This window comes from Nycticebus coucang, chromosome 6, assembly GCF_027406575.1.
Source record: "Nycticebus coucang isolate mNycCou1 chromosome 6, mNycCou1.pri, whole genome shotgun sequence".
In the NCBI taxonomy this organism is placed as follows: domain Eukaryota; kingdom Metazoa; phylum Chordata; class Mammalia; order Primates; family Lorisidae; genus Nycticebus; species Nycticebus coucang.
This window is the reverse complement of record NC_069785.1, coordinates 3,072,672-3,095,377: the sequence shown is the minus strand read 5'-3', so window position 1 is coordinate 3,095,377 and position 22,706 is coordinate 3,072,672.

The window sequence follows — 22,706 nt, the reverse complement described above, 5'->3', positions numbered from 1 at the left end:
CATGCCCTCTTCTCAACACTGTGGCCACAGTGAGGCCACACTCAGGTCGGTCACCTGCCACCTGCCTGGGATGGGGTCAACTCTTCCACATGTGCTGGGAGCAAGGGAGGACTTCTCTGCACAGATACAGACACACCACCCAAAACTATAAGTTCTGTTTCCTGTCTCCATTTTGTAGACTAGAAAATGCTAGCCTTGCCCAGCCCCATCCCAATTCCAGCTGATGAGATATAAACAGAAGTAAGCTGGGACAACCTGGAAAACTTTGGTTTTTCTAATTAAAAAAAAAAAAAAGACAAACGCAAATCGTGTTTCCTTGCTCTGGCCTTACAGATGTGATGCCTGGAGCCACCAGCCAGCAGTGACAGCCGCCCCTTCAGACCAGGGTGCAGTGAGTGAAATGCCCCCGGCAGCAGCTTTGTAATCATTCACAGCCCAGCGCGCTCCTGACGCACCCGCCCTAAAGGAAAGTCTGGGTGGTGCCAACCCAGAACAGCCGCTGGGGCGGAACAGGTAGTGTGCAGAGCAGAGCAAAGCCAAAGAGGTCGGGGGTCAGGGCCAGCCGAGGTGGGGAAGGGACACCACAGATCAAGTCCAGCCATAAAAGCAACTTGCTCCCCGAGCGGTAAGCTGTACGCGGTAAGGCAGCTTGTGACAGTGAAAACACTTCCAGTAAACACAGTGACAGGCAGAACAACAGGCTTTCCTGAGCACTGTTCCAACAACTGAACTTGCTGAGCATTCCCCAGAGATCACCTGACCTAGTGATCACAGCCCTGCCAAGCACCGTTCCCATTCACAGAGGAGGAAACTGGGGCTCGGGGCTCCAAGGGTAACTGCCTGGCTCCAGTCACACAGCTGGAGGACGGCAGCCACTCTTCCAGTTCATGGAGTCCCATGGGAGAAGCTGCTGCACTGCTGCCTCGATGTAGTTGAAGAGGTTAAATTCTCCAGGTCAAGTTTTATTTCCTAAAATCACAGGCCTGGTTCTTCTGCCATCAACACCTTCCCAAAGCAGGGAGGACAGCTCTGCTACCTCACATTGTCACCATGTCCCTGGCCCAGCCTCGAAGGAAGGATGGTAGCCACTGTTGTCCCAAATAACCATGACACAGAGGGCGCTGCTGGATGGGCCCTGGCAGGGCCCGGGGAGCCCAGGTGCTGCCATCTGGAGCTGTTTATTCACATAGAAGCCTCTGTTAGATGCTAGGAAATTGGACACTCCAAAACACGGTGCCAGTGAGGGGCCCTGAGCACAAAGAGCACTCAGTGAAGTAGTGACGGACTGTAAATCAGCCTACAGTAGGAATGCTTTGAAGACACGGCCACTGCAAGACGGGGGCACTATGTGACCTTGCACCCTGGGAATCTGTTTAACATACACTATGATGATAAAGAAAACTATGAAATCCTCAGAAAGGAAATAGCAGAGGATATTAACAAATGGAAGAACATACCATGCTCATGGACGGGAAGAATCAACATTGTTAAAATGTCTATACTTCCCAAAGCTATCTACCTATTCAATGCCATTCCTATCAAAGTACCTACATCGTACTTTCAAGATTTGGAAAAAATGATTCTGTGTTTTGTATGGAACCGGAAAAAACCCTGTATAGCTAAGGCAGTTCTTAGTAACAAAAATAAAGCTGGGGGCATCAGCATACCAGATTTTAGTCTGTACTACAAAGCCATAGTGGTCAAGACAGCATGGTACTGGCACAAAAACAGAGACATAGACACTTGGAATCGAATTGAACACCAAGAAATCAAACTAACATCTTACAACCACCTAATCTTCGATAAACCAAACAAGAACTTACCTTGGGGGAAAGACTCCCTATTCACTAAATGGTGTTGGGAGAACTGGATGTCTACATGTAAAAGACTGAAACTGGACCCACACCTTTCCCCACTCACAAAAATTGATTCAAGATGGATAAAGGACTTAAATTTAAGGCATGAAACAATAAAAATCCTCCAAGAAAGCATAGGAAAAACACTGGAAGATATTGGCCTGGGGGAAGACTTCATGAAGAAGACTGCCATGGCAATTGCAACAACAACAAAAATAAACAAATGGGACTTCATTAAACTGAAAAGCTTCTGTACAGCTAAGGAGACAATAACCAAAGCAAAGAGACAACCTACACAATGGGAAAGGATATTTGCATATTTTCAATCAGACAAAAGCTTGATAATCAGGATCTATAGAGAACTCAAATTAATCCACATGAAAAACGCCAACAATCCCTTATATCAATGGGCAAGAGACATGAATAGAACTTTCTCTAAAGATGACAGACGAATGGCTAACAAACACATGAAAAAATGTTCATCATCTCTATATATTAGAGAAATGCAAATCAAAACAACCCTGAGATATCATCTAACCCCAGTGAGAATGTCCCACATCACAAAATCTCAAAACTGCAGATGCTGGCATGGATGTGGAGAGAAGGGAACACTTTTACACTGCTGGTGGGACTGCAAACTAGTACAACCTTTCTGGAAGGAAGTATGGAGAAACCTCAAAGCACTCAACCTAGACCTCCCATTCGATCCTGCAATCCCATTACTGGGCATCTACCCAGAAGGAAAAAAATCCTTTTATCATAAGGACACTTGTACTAGACTGTTTATTGCAGCTCAATTTACAATCGCCAAAATGTGGAAACAGCCTAAATGCCCACCAACCCAGGAATGGATTAACAAGCTGTGGTATATGTATACCATGGAATACTATTCAGCCATTAAAAAAATGGAGACTTTACATCCTTCGTATTAACCTGGATGGACGTGGAAGACATTATTCTTAGTAAAGCATCACAAAAATGGAGAAGCATGAATCCTATGTACTCAATCTTGATATGAGGACAATTAATGACAATTAAGTTTATGGGGGGGGGACAGAAAGAGGGATGGAGGGAGGTGGGTGGGGCCTTGGTGTGTGTCACACTTTATGGGGGCAAGACATGATTGCAAGAGGGACTTTACCTAACAATTGCAATCAGTGTAACCTGGCTTATTGTACCCTCAATGAATCCCCAACAATAAAAAAAAAAAAAAAAAGAACTATAACTTCCAAAATTTAAAAAAAAAAAAAAAAAAAAAACATACACTATGATGAAGTAATAACATTGCCGATGCTGCTTTACTGTGAGGATAAAAGTGACGAAGGGAAGCAGAAGGGCACAGCAGCTCTTTGAGGAGATTTCCTCACTGTTCTCCAGAGTTGCTGGCTTCTCTGTAAATTAAAGTGGAATTGTTCCTCTCTCATCCAATCCCCTGCTGACTGACTGGGATGACAGGTGGACGGGCTCCTCAGTCAGACAACAGGTGCGCAGTGGCATTCCTTGGAACCTTGCTGGGAGATAGGAGGGCTGCCTCCATCTGTGAAGGTCAATGTTCACCGTCTTTACTGCAATCATCATCATCACTGTCTTCATAATAGTCAATACCTGTTGATGGCTCTTGCACTCTCTCTCTCTCTCTTTAATGTACTAACTCAACCTTCACACATTCCTTCAGGTGGATACTAGTAATATCTCACTTTATAAACAAGAGAAGAAGCCTGGAGAGTTGAAATAACCTGCCCAAGATCACGTAGCAAAGACAATGGCTCTCAGGTAAAAGCGTCTCCCGCTCTTTCTGGACACAGATCCTGGCACAGCAAACAAAGCCTGATACCCACAAGGTGGGACGTGAGGTGAGTGACTGTGAGGTGGGGCACAAGCTGAGCATCCACGTGGCCTCGGTGTGGTCTGACACAGAGCACCACGTGGCCACATCAGGACCTGGGCAGCCCATGCCCAGCCCCTCAACTGCTCCCCTGACTGCTGGACGCACTCACCTTCCTCTACATGCCAGTCTAAAGCTCCTCCTCCCAGGGCACTGAGCAGCTCAGAGACAAACTGAAAAGTGTTAGAACTCAATAAAGCCGTGGGGGTCAGAGACTCAGTGAGATCTTCACAGACGTGCCACTAAAGGCATAAACCAGCCTGCTGCCAAGTTCAACCAGATGCCTCCACGTCTCCCAAAAGGCAGTTGTCCCCTCCGTGGCAGCACCTGCAAGGGCCACCACCCCACTGCCAGTCCTCTCCTCTGACCCCCTGTGAGCTCATCACCAAGGCCCAAGGCCCTTTGCAGCAAGGCGGCTGAGCCCCACCCGAGGCTCAGGTAATCTTAGCTGCAATATTCGGTGCCAAACCCACTTCTCTAGGGGGAAAATCTTTGTCCCGTGGCATTGAGTTACCTTCTAGGGCCTTTCCATCAACTGGTAATAGTTAGCTTTGGCCACGTTACTTCAGAGTCAAAACCCAGACTGAAAGATGCAGTTGGAACCCTGTTAGTTCCAGCACATCGGCCAGGACAGGAGTTCATGGACGCTTCTCCCACCTCCTGCCTCTCTGTGTCAGAAATGATGCCTAAAACCCGCTCTGGTGCCCACATCCAGGGGGCAGTGTGGCTTCCCTCACCTCAGCAGCTCTGCTGGGAGCACCTACCAGGTGGGGATGACTGAGAGGCTGCTCCAGCCTGGCCTGGGCAGGGCCACACTGCCCCCAGGGCCTTCCCCACGTCTCTGGCATGCCTACTGAAACTGGCAGATGTTGTATTCCTGTAACCAGCTCTGGACCTTCTCACCGGAATGAGGCACCCCCAAATCATCTTTGTATTGTGAATGGCAGGCAGACATCCCCTTGTCCTCCCATGACAGCCAGGTGAGTCCTCCCCTCTTGGCAAACATCCATAGGCCTGATTCAGAGCAAACCCTGGGCCTTCAATGGCTCCCACTGGGACGCCTCTGCCCACCCAGGGCCGTGGATCTAAAACCAAGACAAACCTGGCAGGTCCGCAGCCTAAGCCTGTCACCTGACAGGTGAGCCACCAACCTCAGATTCAAAATCCCAGTGCACCAGGTGTGGTGGCTTACCTTGTAATCCCAGCACTCTGGGATGCTGAGGCAGGAGGATCCCCTGAGCTCAGGAGTTTGAGACCAGCCTGAGCAAGAATGAGACCCCATCTCTACTAAAAATAGAAAAACTAGCCGGGCGTTGTGGCGGGCACCTGTAGTCCCAGCTACTCAGGAGGCTGAGGCAGGAGGATCACTTGAGCCCAAGAGTTTGAGGTTGCTGTGAGCTGTGATGCCATTCCCTCCACTCTACCCAGGGTGACAGAGTGAGACTCTCGGAAAAAAAAAGCCAAGACCCCAGTGCTGGCATCACTCTGTCACAGAAGGGGCAGACGCCACCAAGCACAGGGCATCGTGCAGTCGTGTGAATGTGGGGAAGGACGAGAGTGACAGCCTGGAGGTGTAGAGAATCAACCCTGAGGTAGTGGGCCCCACTCTGGCCCCTGATGTCTCCTCCCTGAGGTAGGAGACCCTCTAAGGATGACCGCAAACGAGCACTGAGGAAGGTTGGCTGTACGATCTGAGGGCCACACTTGCTGCCTCAGCAGCCCTGGGTGCCTGGCTGCAGTGCCAGCTTCATCGTCCTAAGTGCTGACCGACAGCCACTGGGCAGAAGCTAGGGAAGCGGGAAGCAAGAGGCCCCCCTGCCCGCCCCATCCTCCAGTCCTCCAAGGAGAACAGCTAACCTCATGCAATCAAGGACATTAAAATTAACGAGATGCCCATTTTTCACCTGTCAAACTGACAAATACATTTTAAATCACAATACAAGAAATTCATACACAGCTGGTTAGAGATATGTGCAACCTTTCAGGAGGATAATTTACCAAAATCAATCAAAGCCTTTAAAAATGTACTTCAAAAAATGTTAATGTAAAGAAGAAACCTCAGGCTGTTCATGACAGCAATGGTTATAATGACAAAAAGAATGGGGTTAACCTACAAGTCTGAGTGTAACAAAGGGTTGGTTAGGCAAACTAGGATGGGTTCATATTACAACTGACAGGAAACAAAATGAGGATGGGGAGTAATTTAATGACAAGAGAAAATGTTAAATGGGAAAAATAGTGTAATCGCACTTTAAAAACTTTAAAGATGATGCACACGTGTACACACACAAACGTGTTGTGTGTGCGAACATGCAGCTGTGTACCACGTAATGACATTTTGGTCAACAACTGACCACATATTCCATAGAGCTACTCAAGCTGAAAAATCCCTGTCACCCACTGACGTCCCAACCAGCGTAAGGCCTGGTGCAGCACGGTACGAGGGCATTTGTGGTGACGGTGTGTGACACGCCACTGCTCTGCCAGCCGCGTCAGTGCAGTAAGCCTCGCTGCGTCCAGCACGTGGCAGTGGGTGGTGAACACCCCGCTACTGACTTGTGTGCTCACTACACTTCTTACTGTTGCTTTGGCGTGTACCTCCGTGCTAACAACAGCATAGTGAAGGGTGGTGAAAGCCCAGCAGAGCGGCCCCGGGCAGGGCCTCCAGGTGTCCAGGGGAAGGCCTTGCTGTCACAGAGATGATGGCACCCCGTGCATTACTGACCCTGAAGACCTTCCTGTGGGACCAGACGTGGAGGTGAAGACAGGGAGATGGATGGTCCTGATCCCGTATGGACCCAGGCTAATGTGTGTGTGCCTTAGGTTTTAACAAAAAAGTTTAAAAAGTAAAAGAAAGAAATTAATAGAAAAGAGGCATATAGAATAGAATATGAAGGAAGAAAATATTCTTTTATAGCTCTGCACTGGGTTCGTGTTTATAGCTAAGTGTCATTACAGAGTCAAAAGTTTCTAAAAGTTAGGGGGGTTTTTTGTTTGTTTGTTTTTTGAGACAGAGTCTCACTCTGCCACCCTGTGTAGAGTGCTGTGGCGTTACAGCTCACAGCAACCTCAAACTCTTGAGCTCAAGTGATTCTCTTGCCTCAACCTCCCAGGCGACCACCACAACGCCTGGCCTGTGCAGGTGTCTATTTTTAGTAGAAATGGAGGCCCACTCTTGCTCAGGCTGGTCTCAAACTTCTGAGAACAAGCGATCCACCTGCCTGAGCCTCCCAGAGGGCTGGGATTACACGTGTGAGCCACAGAGCTGGCCTCAACGATTTGCTAACGCAAAAGACCACACTGAAATCTGACACCTGCTCGGTTGAGGGTTTTCTGACACTACAGTGTCATCCTCTCCATGAGAGTGGGCCCCAGGGAGCAGGGATACAGTCAGACCAATGGTCAGCCCTTGAGTCCGCGGTCGGTCTGGGTCTACAGAGCACAGCTCTGCCCCGGGAAGAGGGGTCCCAGCCTGCGTCAAGCCCACACAGTACAAAGCACACTCTTAATCGTCGGCAGTTTGATTTGGAAATGTCCCAGGACTGAAAGTCCTGTCTTCTTTGGGTACTGCCATGTCTCCCATCACACGACAGAGGTCAGAAGACGGTTCTGGAATTCTCCTCCACATTCCTCTCTACAGCCAGGACAGGAACTGGCCAGACCAGATTACTGCTACCAGAGGCTGAAGCTCAGACTGGCCTCAGACGGGACGGGGACAGACACACACACTGTGCTGCAGGCATCTCCCTCCAAATGGCCAGTAAGCCCCATTCTCTTGTCACCAGGCCCAAGGGATGCGAGGCCCACTCCACCCAAATGAGCCTTGGAAATTAATCTGCACCACCATCGCGCAGATATGCCCGAGAATGTGACTAAAAACAGATTGAAGGGCAGGCATGTCACTCTCCTGGCCCATTCCGGGAGCCCAGACCAGAGAAGCAGAGGGTGTCCTTTTGGAGAGAGGCTCAGGGACAGACCCAGGCTCCAGGTGCTACAAGCCTCTGGACACACAGCCCTGACATAGCAAGGGGTTTCAGGAGAGCTACCCTGGGACAGTGACACACAGCTCTGGCCCTCCCTGAGTGGCCTCACTATCCAGGACTGGGCCCTTCACCCTCCGCTCTGTGGGCCTATGAGGAGCCAGAGTCTGAAATGGACGCGGACAGTCTGACTGGAGAGGAACAGGAGAGGAAGCCCACTGCCTGGTCCAGCTCGGCCACCCAAAGGTTCCCTGAGCCAGGAGTCCCACGGTGGCTCCGGGGCCTGCTGTGGAAAGAGAAAGACCCCTGAGGGAAAAGCTTCTCTGAGGAAGAAATGACCAGGAACGTCCCAGCACGACCCCAGGAAGCCCCTCCAGGCACAGCGGCCCAGCATTCAGCAGACACTTCTCAGCGCCAGCTGAGGGCACAGAGGTAGGAGTGACAGGCCTCTCATGGCCCAGGGCGAAGGGGTCCAGGGAGGCAGGACAACCATCCCTGGTTTTCTTCCCTGCTTCTGTCGGCCACAAGGCTGTGGGTCCCCAACATGCACCCACATGCAAACACACATGTACATACGCCCCAGCATCCAGGAAGGGAGATTCTATCTCTTGCTTATAACTGAGTTACCCCATTTTCTGACCTTAAAAAAGAACAGCAGGTTTCCTTTGAAGACTTCAAACCTTATTAGCCACAGTGGGAAATGATGCCTTAATGGGGCTGTGACGACCTCCGCCTCAGGTGTCTGTGGGCACAGCCGTATTACTCAGCAGCACCGTGGCTGTTTGGGTTTAATTTCCTAGCCTGCCAGATAAGGAGGCTGCAAATGTAATTTGTGCTGCCGCAAGCTGGGCAAACTCACAGGACTATTAGATGAGTCACTGGGTAATGTGGGCCGTAGTGCCCAGCGCTGCAGAAGAGAAATTAACTCTGATGTGTGGGGCTGATAGTGCAGACACAATCTTCTGAGCGTCTGGACCCTGGGCTCCCATCCCTCCCGCTTTGTGCTTTGGCACCATCATTCACACAGGGGAGCTCACACCTCTCAGCCTAGTAGCACCATTCTCCAGCTTTCTGCAAGCCTCTTGCAAAGGCCAAGCCTGGGGAGACCTGACCACAGGTAATAACAACACTGGCAGCTAACATTTCTAAACAGCTAGTGCCGACCATTCAGCACTGTGCACAAACTATGGCTGTTAATTTTCCTAACAACCACAGGGATAGGTGCTGCCATGACTCCCCTTTTCCAATGAGAACACCAAGCCCAGAGGGCAGGGGACAGGCCGCCCTCTGAGGTGGAGCACACCCTGCAAAGGGCCTTTCTGCCATTCAGTCTGGTTTCCTGTAGGCCAGCCTATTCCTCCCTCACCCCCAACAGAATATTTAAAATCAAATCCCAGCTCAGCTCCTATAGCTCAGTGAGTAGGGCACTGGCCACATACACTGAAGCTGACGGGTTCGAACCAGGCCTGGGCCTGCTAAACAATGATGACAACTGCAACAACAAAAAACAGTTGGGCGTTGTGGCAGACCCTGTAGTCCCAGCTACTCAGGAGGCTGAGGCAAGAGAATTGCTTAAGCCCAAGAGTTTGAGGTTGCTGTGAGCTATGACGCCACAGCTCTACTGAGGGCGACAGAGTAAGACTCTTTTTTTGTCTCGAAAAAAAATAAAAGTTTATAGAAAAAAAAAAAACAAAAGCAAATCTCAGACACAAGTCACCTCCCCTGAGATCACTCCCGTCCAGCTGCCCCGTCGCTGGTCACACCAGCTAGCACGGAGCTCGGTTCTCACCAAGTCTGTCCCTTCCTCATCCCCAGGCATCACTGGGTTTCTTTGCATTCTTTTCACACTGTTTCTCATATTCTGCCCACAAGTCATCCCTAAAATAAGTTTTGAATACCTTTCCCTTCCTTCTCCTTGGGTCACTGCCCCATCAATAATCCCCTCTCATGCCTGTAACCTTTGACCTTCCCCCCATACACACAGACTCTTTTTCTTTTCTTTTTTGAGACAAAGTCTTGCTCTGTCAACCAGGCATCACAGCAACCTCAAACTCCTATATTCAAGCAATCCACCTGCCTCAGCCTCCCAAATAGCTGGGACTACAGGTGCCTACCACAACACTCAGCAAGTTTTTTTATTTTTAGTAGAGACGGGGGTCTCGATCTTGCTCAGGCTGGTCTTAAACTCCTGAGTTCAGGCGATCCTTCTGCCTCAGCCTCCCAGAGAGTTGGGATTACAGGCATGAGCCACTGCGCGTGGCCCAAATTCATTTTCTTTCTTTCTTTTTTTTTTTCTTTGAGGATGAGTCTCACTTTGTCACCCTCGGTAGAGTGCCATGGCATCACAGCTCACAGCAACCTCCAACTCTTGGGCTTAGGTGATTCTCTTGCCTCAGCCTCCCAAGTAGCTGGGACTACAGGTGCCGGCCACAACACCTGGCTATTTTTTGTTGCAGTTGTCACTACTGTTTTAGCTGGCCGGGGCCGGGTTCAAACCAGCCACCCTTGGTATATGGGGCTGGTGCCCTAACCACTGAGCCACAGGCGCGGCCCCAGATTCATTTTCTTAACATGTGAACTTGGCCAATCCTCTCCCATCTGAGAAAGCAGTTGATTGCCCTAGCAATCTGGTAGGGTCCGCTCCAGATGTGGTCCCTCTGCCGCACTCTCCTTCTCGGCCCATCCCGTCCACGGAGCCTGCGGTCTCTGTCTTCTCCTTCCTATTTCTCCCAAGGGGCTGCGGTGCTGACCGCACGCCACAGGTACAATCGTACTCTCCACATTGTCCTGCCTGGGGCTGCTTACCAGTGTAATTCAAGCTTGTTGTACAAACTTTGGAAAAGAGAGAGGGCAAATTAGAAAACTTAAACGACTACTAAATAAATATGAAATAATCATTTAAAACTAAAATCGCATTTTCTGTTACTCAAGCCATTTCGTGTTACATGCTGCAGGTGTTACCTATGCATAAATTAATAATACTCAGTCTTGTTACGAGCACCACCTAACACAGTGTCTGACAAAAGTATTGGCTAAAGCAATTGTCTTCTAAATAATAAGTGTTTTCACTTAATAAATCAAGCACGTTTTTGCACATTTTAACGACTAAGTGTTCTCATCCCATCGCATGGACATGTCGTTATTTATTCCTGGTTGTTGAATATTTAAGTTATTTCAAATTTTTAATAATATGAACAGCTCTAGAATAAACATTTTCATAGCTAAGTAGGTGTGCTCCCCTTGATTCCCAAGTTCTGTAAATACGGCTTGTGACACTGGGCATGGCCATCTCTCACGGCTTCCTCCATCCCAACAGCCGCTGGTCTCTGGGGAGCTGTGTTCTCTCTGGTCTCCTGACCCTTCACCTCTCCCTGGCCAGCCTCAGCTGTGTGAGCTCCGACTAGTACCCAGTGGACTTTCAAAGCCCCACCCCCAGCCCAGACCTCTCCAATAAGCGTGGATTCCTAGGTGTCTCCACTTGGGCATCCCACTCAGTGTCTGAAACTGAAGGCTCCATTGCCCCGTTTACCCCTCAAGACCCCCCTTATCATTCTCTTGGTGATCAGGCTGCTGTGATTCCCCAACACTCCGCCCCCAAACTGGGGTTTGTCCTGGACCAGTCTTCACCAAGCTGTGGACAAGCTGTCTAGGGGCCACATCTAAAACTCTCTGCTGTCCCCTCTTCTCAGCCTCCACTGCCATTGACCTGGTTCCAGACTCATCACCCTCCTTACTTAGTGCAATGCCCCCTAAGCTGTGCACCCCCAAGTCTAATTACACCCCACACCCCACTGTTTGAAATCCACCGGGTTCCAAAGCTTGAGAATCAGCCCCCAGCAGGCATGTGCAGGGTCTTCTGTGATCCAGCCTCTGCCCACCTCCTCAGCCCTGTCTTCACTGCCTCCCCCCACACGGGGATCCACAGGCACACTTAGGACCTTTCATCCAACGTGCTCCCAAGACCTGTTTGCATCATACACACCCCTCCCCAGACCTAAGGACACACCGTCTCACCCATCTTTATACTCCACCACACAGGGCCTCTACCCCTCAAGGAACAAGGCCATGAGGGAGCCACTGAAAGACCCACAGCCACCCCATCGATGGCAACTGCCGCGACCTGGAAGGAGGCCATGGTGCTATCTCCAGGGCAGTCCCACCAGGGCAGGCAGGACCTCGTGCCTGGGGCTCACCGGGTCACCTGCAGGCAGAGACAGGGCTGACCACCATGAAGCCTCCTGTAAGGACAATCCCTTAGAAGCTTCTGGGGTCAAGGGGCCCAGTTCGGCTCTTCAGGAACAAAGAGAACCCAAGTCTATGTATGTCACAACCTTCTGTACCATTTCTGTCCCCGGTCATGAAATGTCTAATAGGGAAGTGCACGCTGAAGCAGAGTCCCACTCACAGGGAGGTCTCCACGCTCAGAAAGTAAAAAACGAGGGAGAATTGGCGGGGTTTGGGGGGGGTAGGGGAGAACATGAAGTTCAACTCTTTAGAAGCCTCCTAGACATAGATGCCTTTTATAAGTTCTGGGGCTCGGGGACCACCTGCTCCACTGAGTGTCCCTCTGCAGGGGCCACCTACCTCACTGAGTGTCCCTCTGCAGGGGCCACCTACCTCACTGAGTGTCCCTCTGCAGGGGCCACCTACCGCAATGAGTGTCCCTCTGCAGGGGCCACCTATCTCAATGAGTGTCCCTCTGTAGGGGCCACCTACCTCACTGAGTGTCCCTCTGCAGCCTATATGGCTGAACTCTGCTGTGCACAGGAGAGAAGCACACAAATGTGTTAAATTTGCAGCAAGAGTTGCAGATTACAGCCTGCTGGCCAAATCCTACCCACCGTCTGTTTTTGTATGGTCCATGAGCTAGGAATGCTTTTCACATTTTGTAATGAAGGAAAAAATGAAAGAATATTTCATGACACACAAAAAATTATATGCAATTCAGATTTCAGCATCCATGAGTAAAGTTATATCGGGACACGGTTGCGCCCATTCATCTACATGTGGGCTGTGGTGGACTTCACACTATAAAGGCAGAGCAGAGCAGTCACAAGGGACACCGTGTGACCTCCAAAGGCTGTCGAGCTCAAGAAAGCTTGCCAGTCCCTGATCTCAAGCACCAAAGGCCTGTGAATTACAGAGAAATAAAGATACAACCATTCAGGCCATGGAAGGTTAGAAGGAAGCAGCGAACTCTCTGTTGCACCCAGGGATTCAGGGACAACCACACCACACAGTGAGGGCTCAGCCAACAACAGGGCTGCACCGTTAGTCTGTCCCAGGATGCGTCCCCACTGTCCAGTGACATAGGACTGTACTTCACTTTTATCCTTTCCCCCCACAAACATCGTGTTAGTTGTAGCATTCAAGGATATTTCAAATAATCATTCCAGACACTATACCCACCCTATCCTCCCAGCCCCATATATGCAGATGAAGTTAGAGATACAGCTTTGGCCTTTAACAAAGTAAATGCAGGCACCTAATATTTTAAAAAACCAAGTAGTGACGGACAAGGCTTGTAATTTACGCAAGAGTCCTTTATCTAACACCTCCCCGCTTCCTCACTTAAAGACTTACAAGTGTTTTTGCTATTTCTTCTGTAGTTACTTAACTAAAAATTGTACTTAAATTGCTCTTCCTTTCTGTTTTTTGTTTGTTCATTTTTTTTATCTTTTACTTGGTTTTTTTTTTTTTTTTTAGTGACCCCATCTCACTAGGTGGCCCAGGTTGGCCTCAAACTCTTGGGCTCAAGGGATCCTCCCACCTCAACCCAAGTAGCTGGGACCCAGGTGTGTACCCCACACCCAGGCTGACCCCCACTCCTTACTGGCTGTTCAGTTAAATGTTACCTACACACTGTTATGCCAGATGAAGACTTAACTAACATTCCTCCTTTCTCATGATTTTCAGTTTACTCAGTAACCATTGCTCCTTGTATGACTGTGCAAATATTTCTCACCACAGTGGCAGGAGAAACCCTGGTCATCATTCCAACTTACACTCCCTTTTGCTTTGTTCTGGGCAGTGGAGGGCTTTAGAAGGGGACTCTGTGTTCCAGGTGTCCAATAATGGTCTTTCCCCAAATTCAGACATGATCAGAGCAAGCTTACGTCTACAGAACAGACTATGAAGCACAGATACTGCTTTAAAAATAAATGATCTGGCTTAGCGCCCATAGCACAGTGGTTATGGTGCTGGTTACTGTGCCAGCCACATACATCAAGGCTGGCAGGTTCAAACCCGGCCCAGGCCAGCTGAACAACAATGACAACTGCAACCAAAAAATAGCCGGGCGTTGTGGCGGGCGCCTGTAGTCCCAGCTACTTGGAAGGCTGAGGCAAGAGAATCGCGTAAGCCCAGGAGTTTGGGGTTGTTGTGAGCTGTGACGCCACCGCACTCTACCAAGGGGGACATGGTGAGATTCTGCTTCAAAAAAAAAAAATTAATAAATAAATGATCTATTCAGAATTACGGATACTGGGCCCTGAACTTATCTGTAAGGTTGTTGCATGACTTAGAGTGGCTTTTACAGAAGGTGGACCTCAGGACTTTTGTGCCCAACCCTAAGGGACGGAATGAGGAACAGGTGAGCAGGTGGCTCTCTCACTGTGACAACGTAGCAAGGAATGATCCCCAAACCGTCCTGCTCCAGTCTCTAAAAATAAAAGGAAGTCGAGAGCATCGAGCTCTTGCCCCTCAGAGCTTCACTCAGCGCGAGCCCAGGAAATAAAACAGGGGGTCAGAATCCCACACACCTCTAGACACAGGAATCCTAAAACCCACACCCAGAACTCAAGGAATCATGTCAACTCAAGGAAGCAAGAGCCTTCTTGCAATGCCACAGGAATAACCTCATACTCAAGGTCACACTCCCACAAGAACACCTAGACTAATTCTCAAAAGTAGAATTGTTGGGGAGAGATACAGGCATTTATTGCTGTGATAAGTAGCATTTATATAGGTCTTCAGAATCTGATCTTTGTTCACGTTCTATGACTTCTGCACCCAAAATGTGCATGAGCACATGGTTACAATCAAATCACATCTTTTATGCATCACGTGGGTTAATGTTTCCAGGCTAATTGGAGATCAATTGATCATAAATTGTATTCCTTTTTTTGATTTCTTTTTTTGAGACAAAGTCCCACTCTGTCACCTAGCCAGAACCTCAAACTTTTAGGCTCAAGCCATCCTCTTGCCCCAGCCTCCCGAGTAGTTGGAACCACAGGTGCCCCCCACCATGCCCGGGTAGTTTTTCTATTTTTAGTAGAGACAGAGTCTCACTCTTCCTTTGGCCGGTCTTGAGCTCCTGACCTCAGGCAATTCACCTGCCTCAGCCTCCCAGAGTGCTAGGATTATAGGTGTGAGCCGCTGCACCTGGCCTGAAATTGTATTTCTAACCCGAGTACCTCCCCACACTGCTATCCTTCCTTTTCTTCCTGGATGACAGAGTGAGACCCTGTTAGAAAGAAGGAAGAGAAGAAGGAAAGAAGCGGGGAAGGAGAGGGCGGAAGAAGGAAGGAGGGAGGTAAGTATCCTTTGCTTTAGTAAAAAATCCCTTCTAGAAATAACTCAATTTTAGTGAAGGTCTTCCAGTGTGCTCTTAGCCAGAAAACCCTACGAAGCAAAATATTACTGCCGCAACCTGCTGGTAGTGCTTCTAAAAGTTAGTACCGGCTTTGTTAAAGATAGAAGTCTGGGCTCGGTGCCTGTGGCTCAAGCAGCTAAGGCCCCAGCCACATACATCTGAGCTGGTGGGTTCAAATCCAGCCCAGGCCCGCCAAACAACAATGACAACTGCAACAAAAAATAGCCAGGCATAATGGCAGGCGCCTGTAGTCCCAGCTACTTGGGAGGCAGAGGCAGGAGAATCGCTTCAGCCCAGGAGTTGGAGGTTGCTGTGAGCTGTGATGCCACAGCACTCTACCCAGGGTGACAGTTTGAGACTCTGTCTCAAAAAAAAATAAAATAAATAAAATATATATATATATATATATGCCTGTACATTTATTGCACTTGGCAGCTTTAGTAAGGCATTTTTTGCTGAAAACAATGTTTTTGAAGTATTGGACAATTAGAAAAATGGAAGAAGCATCTGGCCCACTTCTTCTTGGAGAATAGTTACAATACACTTTGAGACCAAAGTTGATAATAAATGTATTAAAAGGCTTAAGCATAAAGCTGGACAGTGGTAATTCTGCTTTCCTGGTGATATATTTTAAAAAGAATAGTCAATATTGTTAGGACAGCAGGAATTAATAGTACTTTGCCAGGAAGAAATTTGGGATGTGTATCAAGAGTCTTTCTAAAACAGGAAGAGCCAGGGGTGGTCACAACCTGGCAATATGACCGGTCCACACCGCGTTCTGCCTGGGTGGTGGATACACAAACCCACACAAGGGACACACCGTGAAGGATGAACACAACCCCCAGCGAGTACAAGCAAAACTGGGCAGATCTGAATGAGATCGGCGTCCTAACAACGTCAGTATCCCAGCTGTGACCTTGTCACCCAGTTTTAGTAGCCGACTGTTAGCCTCAATGGCATTTCAGGCAGGGCACTGCTGGACAGGCCCTGACGGAGGCAGAAGAGCCTACGCACCGACTCCTGGAGTTGTTTATCCACGTCCAAGTCCTTCTGTCGTAGACAAAGTTAGAAATCTGGACACTCCAAGAACCCTGGGGCCAGTCACAGCCCCGGTGTATGACGTGCGCTGTGCTTAGAAGAGTAGATTAGCCTGAAGGAGGAAAGCTTTGAAGGTACAACCACGGTAAGATAGAGGTTCACTGAGACCTTGCACCCTGTGAGGAGGGGGCTTTAATACACACCCTGATGGTCAATAACGTTGCCAATGCTGCTTTGACCGTGAGTATAAAAGTGACAAAGGGAAGCTGGAGGGCAGAGCAGCTCCTTGAGGAGATTTCCTCACTGTCCTCTGGAATTGCTGGCTTTTCTGTAAATAAAAGCATAATTGCTGATCCCTCGTCCCTTTCCCCGTGGACTGGCTTGGGTGACAGGCAGACGGACTCCTTAATTTGGTAGCAGTTTGGCTTAAATGTCAGCCTTGGGGGAACCTGCCAAGCATAAGAGTGAACTCTGAGTCATCTTTCTTACAGCCATGTGTGAACCTACAATTATCTTTAAAATTTCAGTGTGAACAGCCAGACGTAGTGGCTCATGCCTGTAATCCTAGCACTCTGGGAGGACGAGACAGGTGGATTGCCTGAGCTCATGAGTTCAAGACCAACCTGAGCCAGAGCAACACCTCGTCTCTAAAAAAGAAAAAAATAGCCGGGTGTTGTGGTGGGCGCCTGTAGTCCCAGCTACTTGGGAGGGTGAGGCAAGAGGATTGCTTAAGCCCAAGAGTTTGAGGTTGCTGTGAGCTGTGATGGCGCAGCACTCTACCCAGGGCGACTAAGTGCGACTCTGTCTCAAAAACAAAGAAAAAAATTTTCAGTGTAAAACCATGAACCTGCCAAGATGAATGAGATGCGAAGTTACCCACAGGCAAAAGAAAAATTAATTTGCATGCTACAAAATGTTAGCTATGTAAGAGGAGCTCTGAGCCCTGCAGAGGCTGGGGGTGTAAATAGCTAGTCAGGGGCCATCCATTCTTATTGCTTAGGGAAGGGAAGATTCATTTTTAGTGAATCTTGGTAAATGTACCAAGAACTCTGCTACCCTTTGGAAATAGAGTTGTCCACCGCAGCATTATTTATAATAAAACAAAATATTAGGAACCTGAATTTCCATCATTATGAAAATGATCAATACATGTAACATCTGTACCGTGGAATACCCTGTAGCCATTTAAACAAAGTTAAAAGGGGGGATACACCTTTGTAAGATAGAAGGAAAAGGAGAGGCTATGTGGACTTTAGAGTATCCAAAGTATTATATAAGGTCAGACAATTAAGTTCTCAAACACATCCTAGAAAAAAGAGCTACCTACCTCATTGCTGAATATCACCGTGGTCACCTTCAAAGGGCTCCCCTTGGCCCTCTGATGACCACAGTGATATTCAGCAATGAGGTATGCAGCACTTTTCCTAGGACGTGTTCATGAACTTAATTGTCTGATCTCGTAGATGGTTATATAAGAAAGGGGGGTGCTGGAAAGCACACGTCAAAGAGTCAATAATGAACTCTAAGAAGAAACTTCAGACAATCTGGGAAAGGTCAGTGCAGAGTGAGTGTGAAACGATATAAGTAATTATCGTGAATTGGGGGGTTGTGATAACGTGGGGTTTTTTAAGTCCATCCCTTTATCCACTAGTGACACTAGTGACACCTACTGAGATGGACAAAGACGGTGTGATAGAATGTCTGAGGCATTTGCTTCAACTACTCCGGAACTGTCCGTGTATCATTTGCACATTTAAAAAGTAAATAAAATAAAACAAATGTTAACAGTAGTTATTTCTGAACTATGCAATTGGGTAAACGCGTCTTTTTCTTTATACCTCACTATATTTTCTTGGTTCTCTATGGTAAACAACTGCAGAAAAGGAAACAGAGGAAGAAAAAGTAGGATATGCTTAGAGACATCAGGTCAGAGAAAGGAATTATTGATATACAGGTAATTGTGGCTCTAATTATATTAATCTGGAGACAGTCCCTCTTAAGGGACAATTTCCCTTCGGCTGTATCAGCTAAGAGGTTGCAGATGCCCGTGACTGTGGGTGCTGGGGCCGACTGCTCACAGAGGGACCCACACAGCTGTCGTCCTGCCCAGCCTGCCTGGGAATGAGGCTCGTGGCTTCCTGACGGGTCCGGGGGTCTGAATAATTGCATCTTAGGTTAGTAGCGCCCAGTGGAGGTAGCCCACCAGAGTAAGCAAGGGCAATCTTTTTTCAAAATACAACAACAAATCCTGACAGGTCCCCTGAGTACAGGCACATGTCCTGTCCAGTCCTCTGTGGTCAAGAGTCCCTGACTTTCCATAAACTGTGTGTGCACATGTGCATCTGAGGGAGAGAATAAGCTTTAAATGTTTTGGGAGATATATATCAGAAGGTGGTAAAACAGTGGCTTCAGGGACAGAGAGGGAGCCTTTTCACTGTATATCATTTGTGCTTTTGAAACCTGTGCAAATGCTTGCATGACCTATTCAAATGACATGAAAAGTGAACGGAACCAAATTTGACAAGGGCCCCTGCTTTAGACATTCTGCTGGCCAGAACCCGCTCTGCTTTAGTGTGGTGGTCAAACTCCTGGAAGGGAAAACATTTCTTTTTCTTTTTTTCTTTTACAGATTTTTTTTGCTAACAAAAAAAAAAAAATCAGAGAAGGCATCAAATAATGTTGAAAGAATGTTAAAAATAAGTATAACGCCTCTTAAATGCTGATAGTGACAGCAACCCCTCACCACGTTGGAGCCCTGTGCTCGGCCATCAGGCAGCACTTGCAGGACAAGGGCCACCACTTTGCAGTAAAAGTACAGGCCCGCAGGGAGCAGAGGCGAGGTGAGCTCTTCCTAAAACCTGCTCTCCTGTCTTGAATGTTTGGGCCAAATTTTTTTTCAATTGGAGCGTTTAAGACGATGAGACTCGATGAAGCTGGAAAGTGACCACCTTGTGTCCCTAATTTAAAGTTGTTTCACCAGCACTTTTGAGTTCAAGGGGCAAAGGTGACTGTGTACGTCACCAAACATGTGGGGGGCACAAAGCAACGGGGGCTCCTGGGAGGATGAGCCAGTGCACAGGCGGCCTGCAGGCTGGGCAGAGGAGCAGGAGGTGCAGGGTCCAGGCAGGGTGCTCTGCCCATTAGCCTGGGTGGGTGATGCACATGAGCTAACGCTTCTGAGCCCAGTACACTCACTTATAAAATGGACATATTCTTCCTTGTAACAGCTCTCCCAGGCTGGGGGCTGGGTACACGCACCCTCACAAATGTGGTAAAGTGCGGTTCTCAGGGCTCAGGCATTCACACTGATTTTTAATTTCCTTTTTCTTTTTACAGTGTCCTAGGTAAAAAGGCCATGAGAATCCATCGCTGGCCTGTCTATACTTCAAGTGCACTAGGCACTTTTTATTTATAATTATTTTTTAAATATTAAATTTATGTGGATAGCGCTTTGGGAGGCTGAGTCAGGAGGATTGCTTGAGGCCAGGAGTTTGAGGCCAAAGTGAGCAACAGGGACAAAAAATAGAAAAATTGATTGGGTGTGGGGGCTCATGCCTGTAATCCTAGCATGCTGGGAGGCCAAGGTGGGCGGATTGTTTGAGCCCAGGGGTCTGAGACCAGCCTGAGCTAGAGCAAGAACCCATCTCTGCTAAAAATAGAAAAACTAGCTCAGTGTTGTGGCAGGTGCCTGTAGTCTCAGCTACTTGGGAGGGTGAGACAAGAGGATTGCTTGAGCCTAGGAGTTTGAGGTTGCTGTGGGCACCCTAGCCTGGGTGACAGAGTGAGACTTGAGACTCTGTCTCAAAAAAAAGAAATAGAAAAAATAGCCATGCATTGTGGTGGGCACCAGTAGTCCCAGTTACTCAGGAGGGTGAGGCAGGAGGATCACTGGAGCCCAGGAGTTTGCGGTTGCTGTGAGCTGTGATGATGCCACTGTACTCCAGCCCAGGATGACAAAAAGACGATTTATATAGAAATTTTGTTAGCAACATTCTTAACCACTGATGTAAGTCACTCTCCCTCCATTCCTACATTAGGAGGTGATTTTGTCAACTGTTAAGCAGGGAAGGTCAGAGGTGACTTGAAAAAGGACTTCCAGTTCACAGGCCTCTTGCTCACAGGCAAGTCAACTTGTTGAGTAAAAGTATTACCAAGGGAGTGAAATAAAATAATTCTATGGTTCCTGCTACTAAGAATGATTTAAAACTGATTTTTATTTACCGGTTTTTCTGTTTTCTACTCAGTGTATTCCTTGGTTTTGGAAGTAAAATGGCCTTGCAGAGAGAAAGCTCTTGATGAAGAAATTTACCAATCCAAACAGTTTCACTATAAAAATGAGATTACCACACGCATAATGGGAAACCCCACAGAAAGGCAAATCAGAGGGGAAATCTCATTTGTCTATTTGCTCATCACATTTTCAAATGTGAAGGGATCTGGGAAAAGGAGGGGAGAAGAAAAAACCCACAACCTGTTAATAAAATCGGGAGGAAACCAGCATTCCAAGAGAAGGCTGTTACAGGTGCTCCGACGTTCCATCACCGGACCCTGGCACGGCCCCCTCCACGCTTACCAGCAGTCAGCCCACGTTTCTCTGGGCAAGAGTCAGTTCCAGAAGTTAGAGGATTTCTCAAAAGGTCAGAATTGTGGACACACTAGTGAAAACAAACAGAAAAACGTAGAAATCAGAGGAAATGCGGGCCGTGGGATGGGTGTGCCCAGAGCTCTCCCAAGCCACAGCTGCGTCACAGGGGAGTGAATGGAAGACGCTGCTTAAATCCAAGACCTGGTGTGTCACCTCCCTCCCCACACTGTGTCGGCCAGAGCCTGAGACTCTTCCTCTGAGGGTCATGGAAACGTAACCAAAGAAGTCAGGAGTTGGGGAACCCAAGCACACCTCCTGACCGACTGGAATCTCAGAACTCCCGGGGACAGGCCCTCCCACCTATGTCGTGTCTCCCTCTCAACCCAAACCTTGGTACGCAAGGAAGCCACCAAGCTGGAGCCAGAGGAACCACGTGGTAAATGTTTTAAGACAGGAGCCTGCCCCAAAAGGATGGACCCAGAGGAAAGGGATGGGCTCTGGTGCACACTGAAGGTAGGACTCGACGTTACGAAGACCAGAGCTCTGTCCAAGTTATAGGCCAGCAGAACCAGGCTGGCCCGGAGCAGGGGTTTAAGGGTATGAAGTGTGTGGCAGATAACAGTCCTTCCTCCTCCTGGTTAGCTGGAGTCTCACTTTATCTGGACAGCCACAGGCATGTCAGCAGCTGGACCCTTCTTGGGGTAAACACAGAGCTTCTCCCAAAGTAAATGACCAAATAGATTGTAAGGAAAAGACAGGAGGGCTGGCCAGGCATGGTGGCTCACACTTTTAATCCCAGCACTCTGGGAGGTTGAGGCAGGTGGATTGCCTGAGATTAGGAATTTGAGACCAGCCTGAGCAAGAGTAACACCCCTATCTCTACTAAAAATAGAAAAAAAAATCTGTATTTTCAGGCCTATGCCTGAAATCCCAGCTACTCAGGAGGCCGAAACAGGAGGATTGCTTGAGCTCAGGGATTTGAGACCAGCCTAAGGAAAAGATACTGCCTCTGCCAAAAATAAGAAAAAATTATCCAGGCGTTGTGGCAGGTGCCTGTAGTCCCAGCTACTCAGGAGGCTGAGCAAGATTCCTTGAACCCAGGAGTTTGAGGTTGCTGTGAGCTAGGCCGAGGCCACGGCACTCTAGCCCAGGCAAAAGAGCAACACTGTCTAAAAGATAAAAATGATATGAAAGACATATATGACAGACATATTATCTTTATGTATAGAAGACAATAAGAGAAAATTGAATACTCGCTGGCTATTTATTATTAAGGAACTTTTGGGTGATAATAGATGGTGAGGAGTTAATTTTACATGATCCGCTTTGTTTAGATGATTTGAAATATTTACGGGCTCAGCACCAGCCACATGCACCAGGGCTGGTGGGTTCGAACCCAGCCTCAGCCTGCCAAACAACGACAGCTACAACAAAAAAATAGCAGAACGTTGTGGCAGGCACCTGTAGTCCCAGCTACTTGGGAGGCTGAGGCAAGAGAATCACTTAAGCCCAAGAGTTTGAGGTTGCTGTGAGCTGTGACGCCACAACACTCTACTCAGGGTGACGTGGTGAGACTCCGTCTCTTAAAAAAAAAAAGAAATTATGAATGAAATGCCTGGGACTTGCTTTGAAGTGATCCAGTGGGAAAGAGGGGCAGAGAGAAAAGGAGATGGCTCTGAGTCGAAATGTCTTGAAGCTGGGTAGCAAGGGGGGCCGGCGTGCTGGTCGCCACCTGAAGTTCATGTCTTATTTTCCACAATAAAATCTA